Genomic DNA, 13331 nt, shown 5'->3' with positions numbered 1-13331 from the left:
ATTATTAGAAAACTTTGCTGGTACCATCCAGCTCTTCAGTAGATCCTATTCAATGGGATCCTAGGAAAGTTACTTCACCTGCTAGGGCTTGTCTTATTAGGGTTTTGCAGGTGAATGGATGTTATGTAGATCAAATGCTTACTAATTATAGTGTCATTTAAAATTTGAGACTATGTCTATGAATGAAATCAGTTTTCCAGTAATACCCAACAGTTTTCAATTTTGCCTTATCTATGGTGACGTATAATCTACTAGAGAGACTCTGGGTGTGATTTTATGGCTTTATCAACAGCAATGGAGCTTTTAAAGCAAGAATTCACATTGAGAACCTAAGGCATTTAAAATGACACAGGGTTATTCATAAGGGAATGCACACTAATAAGGCTTTCTACTCGCTTGATCTCACACATTAGTGAATCATTTATAGTAGGAACGAAAATCAGATCCTTGCTACAACAGTGCATAATTCTGTTTACATGTGTTATTTCCACTAAAAGGAAAATTATTGTTCCCTACTGGGCATTTCTGGAACCTCATTTCCTTACTCAACAGGGATTTAAGAAAAACAATATGTATAATGACATTGTATTACTTTTGCATAGCTGTGGCCCAATACTTGAAAAAATTCAAGGGAAAGATTAATTTTGGCTCATGCTTCAGAGGTTTCAAAAAGTTCAGTCAATGGTAGCATACCACATAGGAATAAACAGAGCATCATGGTAACAGGAATGTGTGATGAAGAGGGTTTTCCTCCTCATGGTAGGTACTAAGTAAGGAGAGAAGAAGGAGGAAGTTGGTAAAAAACTCCCAATGTTTGTCTTCCATCCTGCTGGCTAGAAAGAACGTGCCATTCAGGAGGACATTAAAGGACTTATCTAACTATAAATCTGGAAACCAAAATGCCAATCTGTCCAAGCAAGATGTTCCCAATTGTATAACACCAGCATGAGAGTTTGGGAGTGGAGGGAGCAATAATTTTCTGACTGTATTTGAGTCCATCTCTCAGGACATAATTAAGCAACTCATATTTTAATCCGGTGGTTTGAATGAAAATATTCCCCATAGGCACAATGAATGCTTGGTCCCCTGTGAGTAGTGCTATTTGGGACAGATTAGTTGGTGTGACCTTGTAGAGAGAGGTGTATTACTCTGCATGGGCCTTAAGGTTTCAAAACCCCACACACACCCTCCCCAGTGTGTTTCTCTCTGCCTAGAGGTTGTGGTCTCAACATGTAATCTCTCAACTACTACTCCAGGGCTGCTGTTGGTTGGTCGCCATGCTCCACACAATGATGATCATGGAATCAAACAATGGGCCTGTAAGCAATACCCCAATTAAATACTTATTTTGGGTTGTTTATGTTTAAAATTGTATTTTAATGACAATATCTCTTCCTTCACTTTAGTTGCCTTGGCCATGGTTTCTCTTCACAGCAATAGATAAACAACTAAGAAGTAACTAAAAGCAAAATCCTTTGGCTGGTATGTCATAGGCCCTAGGGAAGAATTTAAATGTTCATACTGTTAAATAAATGTTTAGACACCCTACCTTTTCCATATTTATATCATATCATTTGACTAGTGCTGCTCTTTGCCTTGAAGAGAAACTTCTTTGGAGTGAACTCTTCTTTATACAGAGACACATATCTGGTCAAGTGCTGAGAATAAATGATAGTTGAGTATGCAGATATAAATAGATGCATCTGCTTCTTCAGAATTTAGATTTAGAGAACACCACACAAAGACACCAAAGATATTAAGAGCTTGCAGTATGGGGATGAGTACTTTGATATTGTGTCTTCTAAATACAGGAATGATATAATCATGAACACACAGCAGCTATGATTACCTGCACAAGATATACATAAAACATTAGACATTTAAGTAGGAGCAATATTAGTTGGGAATAAGAAGGCCTTTCATAGGAGTAGAAAGTGGTAAAAGATGGAAATGTAATGAATATGCTCACAGTTCATTGCCTACCTGTTTGAAATTATCAAAATTGAAACAAAAGTTTATCTTTAAAAATAATTATAACAGTAATGTCAAGTACAATAGGTTTAGAATCTGAAGACTCAATAGTATTAAGATCAAATGTTCATTTTTAGAATATTTTATCTATATTCGACACTGACAGGTATTTCTTTGTCATTATTCTAAAAACACATGAAATACAGCATGTATTTGCAAAATACATATATAAATTATGTATTATAGGAACAGTAATATAGAGACCATTCAAAGTATACTAGAAAATATTTATAAGTTATATGCAAATGCTGTGTCATTTTTTATAAGATAAATATCTTTGGATTTTGGAATCAAGACTAGTATTTGGGTCAAATTGTTTCAGATGTTTAAGAATAGCTATAGTTACTTTCTATATAATCTCATTAAATAATTTTAAAGTGTTTGTAGTTATAAATAACTACTGCACATTATTGAATGTGTGAGTGTGTGTGTTTGTGTGTGTGTGTGTGTGTGTGTGTGTGTGTGTGTGTGTGTATAATATAGTGGTTTGAATGAAAATGCTCCCCATAGTCTGATATATTTGTATGCTTAGTCCCTGGTAGATGAACTGTTTGGAGAGAATAAGGAGGTGTAGACATATTGGTGTAGGTGTGGCCTTTATGGAGGAGGTGTATTACTGTTTGTGTTTTCCTAGATTTCTTTAATGGATTTATTCATTTCCTCTTAAAGGGTCTCTATCATCTTCATATCATTATATTTAAGGACATTTTCTTGTTTTTAATCTGTGTTGGAATAGTCAGGGCTCACTGTAGTATGTTAGATGGGTTCTAGTGGTGCCATATTTCCTGGCTGTTGTTGATTGTGTTCTTATGCTAGCCTGTAGTCTTCTGGGTTTGGAGTTATAATAAGCTTAGGTGTTGATTTCTGAGTTAATCTTTAGTGAGCGTGTGTGTGTGTGTGTGTGTGTGTGTGTGTGTGTGTGTGTGTGTGTGTGTTACAAGATTTTCCCCTTAGTTTCTGTTTCCTTTCTGTTCTTCATGCCTGAGCGGCCTGTGACTCTGGTGACCAGTGAGTCTTCAGGTCTAGTAGAGTATTTCTAGTGTGGTTTTGGCACATTGGGTGGCCTGTTGGGTTCCATTTATAGGGTTGGTCTCTCGGGTTCCTAACACCTGCTTGGCCTCCAACAGAGAAGGGGTCTGCTGCCTGAGTTATGGGATGGAAAATGGAGCCCAGAGGGGCAATGAAGCTGGCTACTTCTGGGTGGGCTTTAAAGAGTGAGACATAGAGAAAAGAGATCCACAGCTGGGCGTTATTCATAGATAGAGAGGAGGGGGAGAGAGAGAGAAAGAGACAGAGACAGAGAGACAGAGAGAGGCAGACACAAAAAAAGCAGAGAGAGAGAGAGAGAGAGAGAGAGAGAGAGAGAGAGAGAGAGAGAGAGAGAGAGAGAGGAGAGAGATTGGACCATGTAGCTCTTAATGGGATGACTTCATCAAACCCCTCCTGACAGAGCTCAGCAACACTGCAGAAGAGGAGACAGAATAAAAGCAAGAGGGGAGGGAGCACACCTGGAGAACAAGGCCCTTTAAATCAACTAAACAAAACTCGTATGGACTCATAAAGACTGAAACAGCATGCACTGGGCCTGCACAGGTCTGCACCAGTCTTCTGGGTATATATTAATGCTATCAGTTTAGTATTTTTATGGGATTCCTGAGTGTGTAAACAAGTACGTCTCTGACTATTATGCCTCCATGTAGGTTCTTATCCTTCTCTTGGTTTGCCTTGTCCAAATTCGATGTGATGGTTTTTGTTTTATCTTACTATACTTGTGTGTGTGTGTGTGTGTGTGTGTGTGTGTGTGTGTGTGTGTGTGTGTGTGTGTGTGTTGTTGTTGTTGTTGTTGTTGTTGTTATCTCTTAGTAATCTGTTCTTTCCTAATGAGAGAGAGAGAAGGAGAGTGGACCCAGATGGGATGGGAGATGGGGAGGAACTAGGAAGAGTAGAAGGGGAAACTATAATCAGGATATATTGTACAAGAAAAGAATCTAATTTCAATAAAAGGTAAAACAAGAAAACAGTAAATACATATTAAAGTTCACATCTGAGCTACTTGGTTATGTTACTGATGTATTTTGAAAGTGCTATCTAAAGGATAAAGGGTAAGAGGCTACAGTTCCTCAGTCTCTGGCAGTGCTGGAGCCTACTGGGCAGGCATTTGTGTTATGTGTGTGCAGTTCTCATGAATGAGTTAAAGCCGTTCTGAAGAAATGTATTCACCTTCCTCCCCTATCTTTTTCCTCTTAAAATATTTTATTTTTATTTTTAAACTATATTATAAAGTAAATGTCTTCACATAAGGCTTTCATAAATATTTGATCTGGATCCATTCACCGTTCCGGCCGCCCCTCATCCTTGTGCCCACTTCTCTGATCTGCTCTTTCACCTCTAATGTTCTTTACCCTTTCACTTCCTGAAACTACAGAGTTTGAAAGGACTTAAATAAAGGCATTTTTCTTATGAGAGAAATAAAATTTCCCAAGTCTATCAACCCCTAGATCTAAGACCACATGGAAGAGTTAAGAAAATGAGTGTTTTAATGTCATGTAACTTTCCTAGAGTATTTGACTTTGCATCCCTCCTTCCATTTGCTTTTCATTTTTATTTCTTCTAGAATTGAAAAAGAAATGCTTTGGATAATGTCACAATAAATATAGGCTCATATTAAATGTCTATTAAGATTATAAGTTCAAGTTAATAACTCAAAATTATATTACTGCTTGAATATTATTAAGGCATATGGGTTGATAGCATTTATGTAAAGGGCAACATATTATAAAAATTAATTAACTAACGTTTAAGATGTAAAAGGAATTTTGAAAAAAGTAAATACATTGAATCCCAAACCCTGAATTTAATGACTATTTAATCTTACCAGTTATGCATTGTTAACAAGCCAAATGCTTGCTAAATTGAATCATAGTTCATATACTGTAAATTTGTAGAAGACAAGTTACAAAGCTAGCATTCACCTTTTGAAGGTCAAACAATAAATGTTAAGAAACCATTAAACACAGTTTCTTATGAAAAATATGAATAGTTCATGTGCAAGATACTAGTAAGCCACTATTTCTCTACACATTTGTCCAAATACTTTTGGGAGATACTAAAACTAAACTAAAACTGCAAAAACATAGTTGTTTTTCAGGGTATCTATATTAATCATGAAGGCAAAATAACTCAAATAATTTCAATCATAGAATACTAAACTGGCTAGAATGATGTATTTCAAATAAAAATCCTACTGCTGAATCCCTTTGTGTCTGCAATCTGCAGAAAGGGAATTTAGAGTTGTGGCTATACTCAGTCATAGCTACAGTCACCACATTTAAAAACTTCAAAGTGCATTAGGCCATTTAGCAGAGCTAATTTTTAATTAAAACATTATCTGAACATTTTTATGGGTATATTATGGTAAATCAGCATTTCTTTACATATGCATACATAAAAGATGATCAAATCAGATTAATACGTTTGTTCATGTACTCAAATGTACATGTCAACGTTGGGAATTCCCAATCCCTTCCCTTATACTTAATTTGAAATATATCAAAGGTGGTCAGACACGTTATTCAAACAAGAATTTGTTCATCCAATATCTTTTTTCCTTTGTCATTTAATATTTTCCCCAAGATGTCTTATCCTATTTCTAGTACTGTTATTAGAATGAGTGTGCCTCCCCTCATCTTTGTGCCCACTTCCCTGGTCTACTCTTCCACCTCCAGTGTTCTTCACTGATCATCCTGAGTGAGGTAACCCAGACTCAGAATGACAAACATGGTATGTACTCACCCATAAGTCTATACTAGATGTAAAGCAAAGGATAACCAGTCAACAACCTCCAGCTCCTGAGAAAGCTAGCTAACAAGGAGGACTCTAAGTGCGATGCATGGATCACCCTTGAAAGGGAAATGGGTGAGATCTCCATGAGTAAACTGGGGATGGGTGTGGGGAATGGAGGGTAGGGGGAGACGGATGAGAACATAAGGGACCAGGATGGTTGAGTTGGAACAGGGATGGAGTGGGAGCGCAATGGAGAAGATATCATGACAGGATAGAAAGAGATATTGTGGGGATAGCAAGAAACTGGGAGCTAGGAAAGTTTCCAGGAATCCACAAGGACAATCCCAGCTTAGACTAGTAGCAATAGTGGAGAGGGTTCCTGAACTGACTTAACACAGTAATCAGATTGATGAATACCCTGTCATCATAGAGTCTTCATCCAGTGACTGTTAGAAGCAGATGCAGAGATCCACAGCCTTTGATGGTTTTTAGTTTCATTTTGTCAGTCATGCATGGGACAGATTTGATCATTCCAGGAAACCACATTTTTTTTTTCAATATTTTCCCATAAAATTCTTTGGGAACTAGTGCTTCTCAGGTTTCTTATCTGGAAATACCACCTGTTACTCCAGATTCTGGGAACTTTTCTGATTCAGTGTAGATAGGATGGGAGGAAATAAAAGTCAGTGGGCACATATAAGGAAGCAACACAGAGGACATTAACTGCATCTCCTAATTCTGGGAAAAAACATTAAGATGGAAAAAGTGCACTATCAAAGTTGTCTTTTCAGAGAGGCTTAGGCATGCAGGACCCTTTTGTAGGACAAGGGAATAGTTGGAGAATAAAACCTAACAGTATGCATGTAGTTTATGGCAAATAACCCCTATTTCTATAAATATGCTTTGTTCAGTGAACAATATTATTATTCCAATATTGTTATTCCTGAGAATGTGTGCCTATGTTTATCACCTTTTGGATTTGTTAGGACAGGATGTGCCTGGCTCAATTTATTTAGCTAAGCTGATAAATTGCTATGCATTGTTGTGGTTTAAAAGTTGTTTTGATGTAAAAATTTAGAATAAAAACATATTTATTTTTTCAAGAGGTTAATGCTGAAGGATGGGAAAAACATGCTCTTTTTTGAGGTATAAATAAAGATGGCTCCAGCTATTTATGGTGGCCAGTTGTGTGAAACTCTTCTGGAGGTCACACACTTATTCTTTGAGCTGACACTCCTTTCCATCTCAAGACCTGAACCTGGCTGCAGTAGGACCACTGTACCTACCACCACCAAGACGCCTGTGACTAAACATTCTATAACCTTCCCAAAGGGTACCACTAGCTGGCTCAACTATGTGAGATTGTGGGAGGCATTTTACATCCAAATTGTAATACCACCATTGCACAATCAAGAATAGCTGTAGGCTTGTCATCTTACCATGTGGCATGGTTTGTTTTAGATGGCCTTTGTTTAGTTTGATTGATGTATAATAGTCACATTAATGCATTGCACACAATGTGAGGTTTTGATAATGTATATATTGAATAGTAACCAAATCTAGGTAGTATTCTATTACTTCATTTACTTCAAAACTAACAAATTGCAAATCAAATTGCATGAACTATCCTAAGTGAACCCCATAAGTGATATGAGTTTCTGATGAACCCATGTAAGCAAATAATAATAAAGGTAAGTATTTCCTTGAAATAAACTGTTTATATGTACTGTGTAGAGGAGAATCTTTGTAGTGCCAGAAGTCAGGGACACCTGCAATCAATACAGCTGGAGCAGAGAAGTGTTCTTATTCAAAAGAGGGAGATCAAAACCTTGTATCAGGATTGATTTAATCTGAGCAATGTAGCCAGTTCTCTATTAATTTAAATAGAAGGAGGGCTTGAGATTTCAGTACTAGCTATATTTGTGGCCCCTTATTCAATTTATATAAAATACAAGGAATCCTTACATGTAAGTAAAACATTTCTACAAAGTAACTAACATAATAATTAAAAACTGTAAATCTTTTGAGTAAGAATGTGCTTAAACACAGCACTTTACAAATGTAGTTAAAGAAAATTCAGCTATTAAACTAACATATGCATTGTTTTTGTTTGTTTGGTTTTTGGTTTTTGTTGCTGTTGTTTTTTTGAGACAGGATTTCTCTATGTAGTCTTGGCTGTCCTGGAACTAGCTCTTTAGACCAGGTTGGCCTCGAGCTCAGAAAGCTCTGCCTGTTTCTGACTCTCAAGTTCTCGGATTAAAGGTGTGCACCACCCCTGCCTAGCTACATATACATTCTTTAGAACAGAAAACATCGCTAGGATATAATAAAATTGTAGAAACAATATATCTTTGTTGCCTTTTTCTCTGATTTTTATAGTTTCAACATGTAGTTTTTCTTTTAATAGTGATAATAAACTAAGCGTTTTTGTGGAATTAATATTTAAATATACAAAAAATATTTGACAATATGTTTCTTAAAAAGTTTTAGAAGACAAATAATTCTTATTTCTGCTATTTAAGTGTAAAAATTGAATATTTTTACAGTAGTCTAAATACTGAAATTTCAAAGATGGAAAAATAAAAGTGATATAAATTGGCATGTTCTATCTATTATTTTAGAATCTTCCAGAATAAGTTGGAATGTTGCTTGTTATTTGAAAGACTGCCCCTGTCTCTTCCCACTCTTGCCATATGGGAAACCATATGCTCGTAATTCTCTTCAGTTTTTTTTTTAAGTATCAGTTTATCTGAGAGTTCTTCCCTTACAGCCTTAAACTACACATCACAATCCTCTTCCATTTATATCTTTTCAGTTTTATTTGCAAGGTACTACAATAGCTCGATTTGCTTTCCCTGTATTTTGTGCACTGCAAGTGCAGGGATAAGATGATCATGACCCTTTCATCCCCAATGAAAAGAAGAGGGCAATGGGTATGAATAAGTTCAGTCAGTATCTTGGGTTCTTAAATGAATGTGAACCTTGCATATAGAGCTATAACAGCATTGTTTTATAGATGTCATGTGAGCCTATCAAAGGCTTCTCTCACTTAGGCCTAAAACCCTGTTTGTGATAATCTCCTTGTGCAATGTAGAGCTATTGAATAATGCAGCTATGTTCACAATAACATGATGAAGTTTTTTTTTTTTTTGAAAGGAGTGGATGGACATATGGAGAAAGAAATGAGAAAAAGGATTTAAAGAATACAGCACAAGTGAAAACTGAGTTTCAGATTCCAAGGATACTTAAATCTTGTTGAGTGAGATGTTTTAATGGATCATTGATACAAGTGCAGTGTATTTTCAATTGCTTATATTTGTTGCATTTGGGTTCACATTATTCTCAATCAAGAGTCCTGATTCCACTAGAATTGTTGAACATTCTAAAACAATGCAAAAACATATTGCTTCAAATATATTTTATAATTAAAAAAATTCCACAAGAAGGGATTTCATGTCTAGTACAGTAATCCTAGTCAATAGCCCAAGACTGAGAAGGTCCTAATCCCTAGGGTGAACCTGGTATCATTTTGCTAAATGATCATATTCTCAAATTGCCTTGTATAATATTTATATTGATACTTACAGAACTGGATTGCTTTAAATATTGGTCACAGAAGATCCTATTTACACTGTGCAAGCAGTAAATACAGAGATACATAATTGGTTAAAATGCAGAATCTGAAATTGAATGCTCAGCCTCAAGGACCATGTACATTAACCTTCCTCCAACCATTAAGGGTCAGGGAACATCGTCGATTAGGAGCCAGAAACAGAAACAATGAAAGAGGTGATGGAATGCTGTGGAATGTTGTCTTCTCAACATGACCTGACATGGCTATTGGACATAGCAACCTGCCTGTCTCAGACCTATACAAGGTCAAGTTGACCAAAAACTGTTCATAGGTGGGGTGGGGTATTTTGAGGTCCCACCTCTCCCCAAGGAGCTATTGGCAGTGGCTAGTTGTTGTGGTGGACAAATCATTGTTTATTGGGGAAACCCTGAGAGGCTTTCCATAATCCTATGGATGTTTCCATGCCCATATACAAAAGGATAACCCTACTGGACTTAGTGATCACACACACACGCGCACACACACACACACACACACACAAGACATGAAGTTGGGAAGGTTTCTATTAGGCAGTATGTAGGGGCAGTTGAAAGGGAAAGATGGAAAGGGATACAATCATATTTCATTGTATACACATATGAATGTTTAAAAAATAAGGAAGAATTTTAAAAATGAAATTGAAAATAATATCCCATACTCATATATATAGCATAGCAACAATTGAACTCACTGGGTTACATAATAATTAAAATTTTGATTTGTGTGTTTAGTCATCTGTTGTCTAGATTATTTAGTCCCAAATGTTCTTAGACCAAAGTTGTTACATTAAGTTTAGGAAGCCATTCTCTATAGCACTGAAACGGCCACCATGTCTGTTTCTATTTCAATTCCATAATCTGATTTCTATAATTTTATACTGTACTTTCTTAGCAGTGTAATGTCTCTTGTTTTGTTATTTTTTGTTTAGGATTACTTTAATAATGAATAAGTTGTTTCACATACATTTTATATTTTCCTTTTTTGTAGAAGATATTTAGATTTAGCAGAGATTACATTGAACCTGAGGATCACTTTATATTATGCTCATGTTTTTAGAATATCAATTCTACCCATCTAAGAAGATGTGGTAACTTTCCATTTGTTTGTAGCAGGTTCAAATTCTTTCATTAATATTTTATATATTTGAGCAGATAAAAATCCATTTATTTGATTGAATTTATAGATAAGACTTCATTTTTTGTATAATTATAATGAAATTATTATCCTAATTTATTTTTCAAATAATTTGTTGTTAGATTATAGAAATACTACTCACTATATTCCTATGCTTGCTTATCATATCTAAGAAAACTATGATGGAGTCATTAAGATATTTTATGTAGAGATGCATGTTGTCTGGAAAACAGAAAAAATATGCATGATATTCTTCTATTCAGGAACTTCTCTTGTCTCATTCTTAAGATTAGAGCTCTCAAAACTCTGTTGATCAGAATTTGTAAATAAACATCTTTATAATACAACTGCTTTTATATGAAAAGCCATCAACTCTTGATTGCTGACTGTGTTGCCTTGACCAATATTATGGTGGGAAAGATTCATTTTGTATCCTAGTTGTCAGAAGTTTTTTTTTTTTTTTTTTTTGGTTTTTCGAGACAGGGTTTCTCTGTGTAGCTTTGCGCCTTTCCTGGAACTCGCTTTGGAGACCAGGCTGGCCTCGAACTCACAGAGATCCGCCTGGCTCTGCCTCCCGAGTGCTGGGATTAAAGGCGTGCGCCACCACCGCCCGGCCAGAAGTTTTTAAAGTGAAAGCATTTTGAAGTCTATGGAATTAATTTTTCTGCACTTATGGAGATGATGACCTGATTTTAATTCATTTTATTAATGAAGAATCACTTTTTACTGAACAGAATATGTGGAATCAAATTTCATCACAGGGATAAATTCCTTTGATTATGGTAAGTTATAATTTTCATAGTCCCTATAACACAGGATTATAGCAAATGAGTTATAAAAAAGTTTAGTAGAATTTATAACTAAACTAGCTTTGTCTAATTTCTCTTTGTAGGAGTATTAATTAATTACTAAATAAGCTAAGAACTTTTTCCGTGTTTAGATTGCATTTTTCTCAAGTGTAGCTTGACAGCATCATTTAATAATTTAACCAAAGTCATTAAATTTGTGAGTATGAAGTAGTTTATAATATACCTTCATTATTCTTCTAGTGTTGATTAGACTAAAATAGGGAAACTTCCTCTCTTTTTTTAGATTTTGGAAATTTTTATGCTAAATTAACACATCTCCTTTTACTATTTTGTAGCTTTTGGCACCTTGTTTTGCTTTGTGAAAATTATATAAACAAAAAAACCATTCACTTTTCTTAATGAAGTTATGGAAAATAATGTCCTCTATATCCAAGGCTGGTATTTTTTTTCCAAAAACAAGTTTCCATTTTACCTCAAATATTTTATCTGTGGTAAATATTGTTCTATATTTTTTCCTTTTTGTGTTTATAGTATCTCTAGAGTCTTATGGTGAACTCTCATTCATCAATTTTATATTGAAAATTTGGGCCAGTGATTTCATCAGTCTTCTTGGTGTGAGTTTTTTTCTGTTTTCACTCAATTTCCTCCCTCTGTATTTAATATTTCCTTCTTCATACAGCTTTCTTTCTTTACTCTTCTTCGCCACAGATGATTTGGTATAATCCCAGGGTGAGAAATCTGACAACTTCAACCATTCTAACATATGATATCAACTTTTTCCCCTTCCTAGTTATAACTCTATTTATATTAAGTAAGCTTTACTATGATTAAAGGTTTGATTTTTTTTATTTAATTTAGACAAAAAATATTCTAACTTACTTTCAGCACTACATTTAAATTACCACCTACATTTAGCATGTTTTTGTATCTCTTGGTCTCAACTTAGGTTTAATATTATAGAAAGATGATATTACATTAACCTTACACTTTAATTTTTACTAAAATGTATTATTTTCAGAGTAGAGTATATTTTAATGAATGTTCCATTTACACTTGAAAACAGTAGTGGGCTTTAATGTTTTCTGAGGAAGAATTGTGTATAATTTGTTTTAAGTTATGTGACTCGAAGGAAGAACTAAATAGTTTTTGTTTGTTTGTTTTTCCACCTAAAGGTATAATGTTAACTGTATGTGTATGTGTGTGTGTGTTCAGGATTGACCATTTGCGATTTGATGACCAAGTGGTGTGCTCTTCTCAGAGGAAAACTATTTTTCCTGCACTCAGTCAATTTCTTTGGGATTCTGATGTATAATGAAGACCAGCTGAGACATTCATATACATGAACTGAAGAACTACTGAATTCTTGGATTTTTCGTTAGTAGACAGTCATTGATGTACTAGGTAGACCACAGCCTGTAAGTCATTCTAATATATCCCCTTTCTATATTTAGAAAGACATTCATTCCATAAATTCTTTATTCTAGATAGCCCTGGCTAAAACAGAATATAGGGTAAATAGTGTAGCATACCAACTTGATTTCTATAATTTCTGCCTAATTTCATAATCGTTATCATGATATTCACAGATATGTGGCTCTTACCCTCTTCACAGGAACTTCTTTTTGCAGCAGATAGAGACCATTGCAGAAAGATGAATTGACTGTATCAATGAACTGTGGTATGTCCAACCTCAATTGACACATCTATGACAAAATTTCTGTACCAAGTCCCAGGGAATACCATGAAAAAGGGGATGAAACAGTTGTAAGACCAAAGGGCCGGGGTATGTGCTGTGAAATGGTGTGTTCTGTATGAAATAGGAAGCTGCAGCCAGAAAATCTAAACAATATGGCTGCCTAGCAAGAACTTAAAAATGACAAGCCAGTTTTCACAATATAGATGGTTCCATTTGTTATACCTCCAGCACCATTTAATATTTTTATTGTAGCAAATCTCTAAAA

Source organism: Peromyscus californicus, unplaced genomic scaffold (genome assembly GCF_007827085.1).
Source record: "Peromyscus californicus insignis strain IS unplaced genomic scaffold, ASM782708v3 Scaffold_14__1_contigs__length_90479793_seg_2, whole genome shotgun sequence".
NCBI classification, from domain to species: Eukaryota; Metazoa; Chordata; class Mammalia; order Rodentia; family Cricetidae; genus Peromyscus; species Peromyscus californicus.
Note: the sequence above shows the minus strand (reverse complement) of the source record.